This window comes from Triticum urartu, chromosome 7A (assembly GCF_056163025.1).
Source record: "Triticum urartu cultivar PI428250 chromosome 7A, HENAU_Tu73, whole genome shotgun sequence".
Lineage (NCBI taxonomy): Eukaryota > Viridiplantae > Streptophyta > Magnoliopsida > Poales > Poaceae > Triticum > Triticum urartu.
This window is the reverse complement of record NC_141879.1, coordinates 628,489,405-628,498,663: the sequence shown is the minus strand read 5'-3', so window position 1 is coordinate 628,498,663 and position 9,259 is coordinate 628,489,405. Positions and strand designations below refer to the sequence as shown.

At 47.8% G+C, this 9,259-nt stretch overlaps 1 pseudogene; it reads right to left on the bottom strand.

Annotated features, from left to right (window-relative positions):
* Positions 1–3,378: 3,378 nt before the first annotated feature.
* LOC125519181 (putative ripening-related protein 4) lies at positions 3,379–8,518 on the bottom strand (annotated as a pseudogene).
* Between the last annotated feature and the right edge of the window lie 741 nt (positions 8,519–9,259).

The window sequence follows — 9,259 nt, the reverse complement described above, 5'->3', positions numbered from 1 at the left end:
TCTTACCCGAGGGCAATTATGGAGAAGTTGGGGTTTGCAGCAAATTGGATTGACACAGTTATGACTATGGTTTCTTCAGTCTCATTTTCAGTTTTGTTCAATGGAGAAAGACTCGGGCGTTTTTACTCATCAAGAGGAATTGGCAGGGAGATCCAATCTCACCTTACCTATTTTTGATTGCAGCAGAGGGCCTTTTGTGCCTCCTGAAGTCCAGTTCACAGTCATCTTCACTAACAGGTATTAGAGTGGCACCAACGGCGCCAGCCGTGAACCACCTTTTATTTGCAGATGACAGCCTGTTGCTTTTCAAGTCTAGTGTGAAGGATGCAGAAAGAGTTTCAAACCTACTGAACATATATTGCAATGCTTCGGGTCAAAGGATAAATACGGGAAAATCATCAATTTTTTCAGTAAAGGTTGCCCGCAAGGACTAAGAGATGGAGTGAAAAATATTCTGAACCTTCATATTGAGTCCCTCAATGAACGATATCTTGGAATGCTAACAGATGTTGGTCAGTCAAAAAATGGTAGGTTCAAATGCTTGCGTGATAGGGTTTGTGAAGGGTTGGATGCAGAAGTTGTTGTCGGCGGCAGGGAAGGAAATCCTCATTAAGTCAGTAGCGCAGGCTATACCAGTATTTTCAATGGCGTGTTTCAGGCTGCCAAGGGGACTTTGTGACAATATCACATCTATTATTCGTCAGTTCTGGTGGGGAAGCAGTAGGGGCAAACGCAAACCAGCTTGGGTAGCGTGGGACATAATGACTAAACCAAAACACATGGGAGGAATGGGTTTTAGGGACATGGAACTTTTCAACTTAGCTTTGCTCTCGAGACAGGCCTGGAAGTTATTAAATGAAACTGAGTCATTGAGTGCTAGGTTGCTGAAGGCTGTTTATTATCCGGATGTGTCACTGCTACAGGCTGAATTGGGGTCGCACCCATCTCAGATTTGGCGAGCGATTCTAGATGGAAGAGATGTTTTGGCTCAGGGTGTGGTCAGAAGAGTTGGTGATGGAGTCCCTACCAGGATATGGGACCATAACTGGATCCCACGAGATAGTTACAAGAGACCGATTGCTTCATTGGTTACAGCCCCGCCACTAATGGTTGCCGACCTCATTGAGACAACCACGACTTCTTGGAGAAAGGAACTGATCCGAACAGTTTTCACTGCGTTTGATGCGGAAGCAATATTGAAGATTCCTCTCTATACAAGACAGATAGCTGACTTCTGGTCCTGGGGCGAAGAACCTCGTGGGAACTTTTCTGTTGGGTCTACATACCGCATGTTGGTTCAGACCAAATATGATAGAGAGGGCTGGCTGGAAGATCGAGAGGCACCATCTTCTAGCGAGGGGGACGACAACGAATGGAGAGACATCTGGAGGATAGATGTACCAAGCATAATCAAGGTTTTTCTGTGGCAACTTGCTCAACACTCGATACCTTCGAGCGATGTGTTAAACAGGAGGAATATGGCGACAACGGGGGCATGCAGGCTGTGCGGGTCGCCGGACTCTTGGAGACATGCGCTGCTGAATTGTCCTATGGCACGCTGCACTTGGGCACTTTCTTCGGAGGTCATCTTGGACGAGCTGAGCTCTCAACAACAAGAGTGCCCAAAGACATGATTATTTGCAATGATGAGAGTGCTAAAACCTGAAGATTTTGTCAAGTTTTCAGTCTCACTTTGGGCCATGTGGGGAGCAAGGAGGAAAGCATTGTATGAAGGCCTTTTTAAGTCACCTCAGGCAACGCATGGTTTCATAAACTCTTATATATATATATATATATATATATATATATATATATATATATATATATATATCTGATTTCTAGGTCTTATCCCCAACGAGAGAAGGGACAGGGGGTGGATCCATATAACACCCAGCTTAGATTGCCTCTCCTGATGGTTTTGCGAAGCTGGACGTGGATGCAACTGTGGGTAGTTGGAGCCAGTTTGGAGCTGTGTCGGCGATATGCAGAGACCAAGTCGGCAATTTTCTTGGAACATCAGCCATTATCTTCAAACATATCAAAGATCCTGCTACTCTAGAAGCATTGACAGTACGGGAAGGCCTCGATCTAGCAGCTGATCTAAACATCACAAAGGCACATGTTGCTACAGATTGCAAGGTTGTCGCAAGTGAGATTGGCAGGAGAAGTACTGCGGTTTACGAGCCAGTGGTTAGAGAAATTGAATTGCAAGCGTCCTCTTTCATTTCATGTAAAGTAGTTCATCAGTCTAGGAGCTCAAATTATGATGCTCACAACTTAGCAAATCATGCTTTAACTCTGAGCGTTGGCCGCCATGTTTGATTAGGCCAGCGTGAAGGCATTCTATTTGTCCCTGTAAACATTGTGATGACGTAATAAAGCTTTGCGAGGTTGCCTAAAAAACATTTTTTGTCTAAAAATAAAATAAAATAAGAGTACTTTTTTTATTTTGTCTCAAAAAATGTGAAAAATAAAAATCAGGATACTTTTATCGTCGACGAGGTGCCTACGGTGACTTCGTAAATTTCAAGATGATATGCCGGCTCAGTCTTTCGAAGGTGCTCGATAAATAAAAATAAAAACATTGTACTTCCGTGATCGCTTGGCTAGGCAGTTAAAGTTCTGCTTGCATTAAATTTATGAGAATTTTTTTTGAGAACACAATACAGACGCATGCGCTCATATATATACATGCATACTCTCATCCCTATGAATACATGCGCGGACCTTATCACATGCGCGGACCTTATCACTGTGAGAACTTTCGAGAGACTGAGTCGGCATATGTATATGATCTTAAGATTGACGAAGTCACGACAGACGTTTCGTAGTTGACGGATACATCTCCTCCTACTGAATGCGCATCGCCAGAAATCCTGAAATCACTTCAGAAATAATACGAGCACTAGGACTTGACCTCAGATGAATTGAGAATACCATTGTTCATCTAAACATTCAACCACGGATTGGTTCTTGGCTACGGTAATTTTATTTGGCCGACGTTCCCTCACTCAATTGTTTGTGCGAAACAATTTCGACCACACATGCCGTCACTATGGTCACCAAGCGCGTCCGGCCACGCATGTGTGGCAGTCGCGCCCGTATGAGCATCCTAAACTTAATCTGCTCCTTGTGAGTTCTTTGTGCAGCTTTTCTTTCGACCAACTGCACCGTGCAAACAGCTGAAAATAGATTGGCCTTTCACCCCCCAAGTTGAAGAGAACTATAAAAGCAAACATGGCAAAATATAAGATACACATATAAGCAGTGACTCTATCGCCAAGAGTAGCATCGCACAGACCATACGCTACATAATACAAGTGACCTCCTCTATGTCTACGTGTAGATTGATGCAATGCAAGGTCACCATGCCACAGCTCACACATCAGACCAAATGACCTGAACTCTCCAATGTCCTCGTTGAGCCTCAATGCCTTCCACACGGCCGGCGACCCGTCCACGGCGTTGTTGGGACACGGCGGCCCGAAGTTGTGCTCCGCATCGCAGTTGTTCACCGAGTCGTACTTGTCGACGACCTTGGCCAACGGACTGCCCGTTTCCATTAATGCGGATCATCTTGTTGCACCTGCGTGTGCCGTCGAGGCGCAGCCACCCGGTGGACAGCGCCACCACCAGCTCGCTGTCCTTGTGGAAACGGTTGTCGCAGAAGGACTTGCCGCCACCGTCCCTGCCCGACGTGAAACTGTTCAGGGTCAGGATGGCCGGCGTCTCGGCCGACATAAGGGGCGAGCACTTGAACTGCCGGTAGCGGTGGCCGGCCACGCAGCAGTCGAGCCGTCCTCCCTGTTGCATTTGGCGGCTAGCTACCCCGTGCAGGAAGGAAGGTGTAGGAATAAACATGACGCGTAGACCAATAGTAATAGTAGGACTAGAAATCCTAACCGAGTAGGTTACATAGCTACTCCTAGGTGTTATACCTAAAATCTGTACCACAACGAAAACAGTAAGCAAAAACAAGGCACGTCAAGAGCCTTTGGCAATCACCAAATATTCCTCTATTTGTTCGCTGAGTCACGATCCGCCGACGAGACAATCGAGTCTAGCAAGCTACGCTACTGGAGGTTCACGTACACGTGCGGTGGTTACGCCGGCCCGGCAAGTTGCATGCACGTGGCTACTGTTGTTAATCCATCCAGCTACCTGCCTGTGTGCTAGCTTTACAAGTACGTGGAGTTCCTGGGTGATCTGATCTAGAGCAAAAGCCAACAATTGATATTAGAGCCTCGACAATCTACGATCTACGATGATGGACAGCGACACTGAGTCTATCAAATCCGGCAACGGTGGTTCCAAGGCGAATAAGAACAGCGACAAGGTGAAGAAGGGCGGCAAGTCAGCGACTAGTGGTGGCGGAACGGGCGGCGCCAATGTATTGACGCATCGCAACATCCCTATCCAGTACCCGATGCTCACCGACGCCACGCGTGTGGGCGGTGAAGATGAAGATCATTCTCTGAACCCTTCGAGTGTGGGAGGCCATCACGGACGACGACGTCGACCAGGAGTGCGATGAAGGTGCCATGGCCGCCACAGCCCAGCCTGTGCCGGATTCCGTGCTGATGACATTGGCGGAGTTCGAAACAGCAAGAGAGGCGTGGAATGCACTCAAAGAGATAAGGATTGGAGAAGATCGCGTCACGAAGGCTCGGGCACAAGTGCTGAAGCGCCAATTTCACAAGTTGCAGATGAAGGAAACTGAATCGGTGAACGACTATGCCATGCGTCTGACTACTTTGGTGGGAGAGATCCGCGCGCTTGGTGCAAAGATCGACGAAGCCGAGATTGTGGAGAAGTTTTTCAGTTCGGTGACTGATAAATTCACGTACATCATCGGCACGCTCGAGCAACTTTACGACATCGACGACATGACAATAACGGAGGCGATCGGACACTTACGGACATGGGAAGAGAATGCTCGTGGCTGTTGAAACGGCAACGGAGGAGGTAGTGACCAACTCATGTACTCACGCGCAGATTGGGAGTCCTCAGGTAGCAAAGGAAGGCGCAATGTTGGCGAAGGCTCAAGCAACGCGAAGCGCGGCGGACAAACCGAAGAAGGCAAAGGAAAAGGCAAGCCACAAGGTCGTGGTAAGGCGGACCGATCTAAAGAGCGGAAGCCACAAAACTTGGATATGTCTGAGGTCAAGTGCTATAACTGCAACGAGATGGGTCACTTTGCGAAGGATTGTCCGGAGCCTAACAAGAGGGAGATCAAGGCAAATTTGGCGAAGTAGGAGGACGAACGTCCAGGTCTTCTGATGGCCGAAGTTTGTGATCTCGTGGAGCCTAACAAGCGGGAGATCAAGGAAAATTTGGCGAAGCAGGAAGACGAACGTCCAGGTCTTCTGATGGCCGAAGTTTGTGATCTCGTCCAAACAGCGGTTGTGAAACCAAGCCAGAAGGTGCTACTTCATGAGAAGAAAGTAATACCGAAGTTATCCGGAAACCAGAATGTGTCATGGTATCTTGACACAGGTTCCAGTAACCACATGACGGGGTGCAAGGATAAGTTCCTCGAGCTGGAATATGATGTTCAATTCGGTCAAGTTCGGTGATGGTTCAAATGTGGAGATTTGCGGGCAAGATTTTGTCCTCTTTGAAGGTCTCACAGGAGAACATCGCATACTCACTGGAGTGTACTACATCCCACGGCTTCTCAACAACATCATCTCTGTCGGAAACTTGATGAGAATGGATGCAAGGTGGGTATTGAGAACGGAGTGATGACGATCTACGACAACCTCCGAAACGTGCTAGCACGGGTGAATCGCACGCAGAACAGGCTCTATATCCTCAACCTTGATCAATCTCAACCGGAGTGTTGGCTCGCAAAGAGTGATGATGATTCGTGGTTATGGCATGCTAGATTTGGACACGTTAACTTCTACGCCTTGAAGAAGATGTCAAAGATGGAGATGGTATCTGGGATGCCATTTATCGACCATGTTGATTGAGTATGTAACGGGTGCTTGGTTGGAAAACAGAACCGCAGGCCATTCCCTACTCAGTCTACCTATCGTGCAAGTGAGGCACTCAAGCTGCTCCATGGTGATCTATGTGGCCCTATCACCCTAGCAACTCACGGAGGAAAGAAGTATTTCTTCCTGGTGGTAGATGACTACTCGAGATATATGTGGGTCGTTCTCCTACGATCTAAAGATGAGGCATTTGAAGCGTTCAAGAAGCTGAAGGCTGCAACAGAGATGGAACACGAGCTGAAGGTTCGCGCTCTACGGACAGATCACGGCGGAGAGTTTACGTCGAACGAGTTCAATGACTACTGCGAGAAGATTGGCATAAAGAGGTTCCTCACGGCAGAACGGGGTTGTTGAAAGGCGCAATCAAACCGTCGTTGATATGGCAAGGAGCTTACTCAAGATCAAGAATCTGCCGGGGACTTTCTGGGGAGAAGCTGTCTCGACAGCAGTCTATCTTCTCAACCGGGCTCCAACGAAGGCGGTGATCGGCAAGACTCTGTATGAAGCAATTTATGGACGTAAGCCGAATGTGTCTCATCTACGGACGTTCGGGTGCGTGGCCCATGTGAAGATGGCGGAGCCGCATCTCTCAAAGCTTGCCGATTGTAGCACCAAGATGGTGTTCATCGGATACAAGAGGAGTTCCGGCACCAAGGCATACCGCTTCTACGATCCACGAACCAAGCATCTACGGATTTCACGCGACGTCGTGTTTGAAGAAAATCAAGCGTGGAATTGGAGCGCAGCAGCCAACGATGCTCCAAACGGTAACATATTCACAGTTGAATTTCCAACTGATGATGATGCAGGGGAGGACGTCCAGGTGGTTGGCAAGACGCCCAACCAAGGTGACCACCATGCTAGTGATCATCATGGTGCCGACACCAACGACGACGCGCATGGGTCACAAGGTGATTGAGACAACAACACGCAAGACACGGGTAGAGATCTCGGCAACGACATCGACAATGAGGCGCATAGTGATGATGACAATCAAGATGATGGTCACGATCACAACGACTACACCGACGATGCGGATGCCAACGACCCGGTATCTACCACGCCTGAGACTCAACCGTCTTCCTCAAGTGCATCGACGTCGACACAATTTGTGTCACCTCCTTCGCAAGCCACAACAGATTCTTCTGGGCCTCGTCGCTACAAGCCCCTCAAGAAAGTCTACAAGTACGCAAAGCCAGTTACACTCGAATACTTCGATTTGTGTTTACTCGGAGTTGAGGAGCCAGCGAACTTCGTAGAGGCGAGCAAAAGTTCAAATTGGATGCACGCCATGGATGAGGAGATGAAGGCGATCGAGAGCAATGACACGTGAACTTTGGTAACCCGACCTCCGAACCAAAAGGCCATAGGTTTGAAGTGGGTTTACAAGTTGAAGAAGGACATGAAGGGTGCCATGGTGAAGTACAAAGCAAGACTCGTTGCAAAGGGCTACGTACAACGTCAAGGAGTTGACTATGAGAAGGTGTTTGCACCGGTTGCTCGAATCGAGATGGTGAGAGTGCTCCTAGCTTTGGCAGCACAAGAGGATTGGAAGGTTCATCATATGGATGTTAAATCCGCTTTCCTCAAAGGTGACATCATATAAGAAGTGTACGTGGAACAGCCCCTCGGTTATGAGAAGAAAGACGAAGAAGGGAAAGTTTACAAGCTCAAGAAGGCACTTTACAGGAAGCAAGCGCCAAGAGCTTGGAACTTAATGTTAGACCGAAGTTTGGTCTCGCACGGGTTTAAAAGATGTCCCCTCAATGATCCGAAAGACAGTCTATCAAGCACCAAAGAACTGGTGAAGATTGAAGGCGCGACCAAAGAAGAATGTTGCCATCAAGCTATGGATGAGTTGACAACAATAAAGATGGTCCCTGAAATACTACGAAGAACATTAAAATCAATGCCAAGGTCCCGATCACGTCGAGAACGTCATGTTTAGGGGGTGAATGCAGGAATAAACATGACGCGTAGACCAATAGTAATAGTAGGATTAGAAATCCTAACCGAGTAGATTAGATAGCTACTCCTACCTGTTATTCCTCTATAGCTAACCGAGTAGACGTCGAGAAATCTGTACCACAACGAAAGCAATAAGCAAAAACAAGGCGCGTCAAGGGCCTTTGGCAATCACCAAATATTCCTCTATTTGTTCGCTGAGTCACTATCCGCCGACGAGACAATCGAGTCTAGCTAGCTACGCTACTAGAGGTTCACGTACATGTACGATGGTTACGCCGGCCCGGCAAGTTGCATGTACGTGGCTACTGTTGTTAATCCATCCAGCTGCCTGCCTGTGTGCTAGCTTTACAAGTACGTGGAATTCCTGGATGATCTGATCTAGAAGATCAAAAGCCAACAGAAGCCACTGATGTGGCATTTGCCGCCGTACGGCTGGGCTTTGTGGGCTTGTGTACGCTGCTGACGGCGGACGCGGAGACGGCATGGACCTGGAGGTGGAGTGACAGGAACTGCAGGACAGCGAACACGGCCAGTAGCTTCATGTTAGCCATGCCTGCCAGGTTGCATGCAGATCTGCTATTTGTGCTTGTGTGAATCTGTTGATCGATCTTCTTTGTATAGAACCACAATTAGCTGATGTAACCGGAACCGGGCGCGTCAGTCGATTCAGTCTCATCTCATCGGTTTTGCAACCCACAGCTGGTGAGTTGGTGATAGTCCTGTAATATTTGGACCATTAAATCGTCCTGCACCCGCCAAAACTTTATTTGCCCGCTGTAAATTTCTTGTTAAACAGCTGTTTCTTCTTTGTTTTAGTGAAAAGAAATCTTGGCATTCCTCTCAACCAGTAATAATCGAGGTGCAGACATCTCTCAGTATCCGAGTGGATGAGATTCCAAGGTACGTGCAGCTAACTATATGTATCAGGTGTGCCGTTTCCTACTTACTTATCTGTGGATGGAATAAGAATATAGGCTCACTCACTTGTCGTCTTCCCACGGTATTCGCAGTTCTTTGCTCTGACCGACAAAGGTGGCAACGGCTCACCTCTGGACAACACATCTGGCATTGTATGTCACTTTACATTCCACCTCACTGTAAGGGCGAAAATTACTTAGGTGCCAATGCCGGATTGTGTTCCTTTCATGTAAAAATACTAAATAGGAGAACAAGGCCAGCAAATGGTTGAACTGTGGTGATGTTACAGTTCAGGGATCGAAACATGTCTTACTCATATGCTCCAGCTCCTGTTACCAAGAGCTTCAGTGAGATTGTGTAGGAGGCTCCTCAAG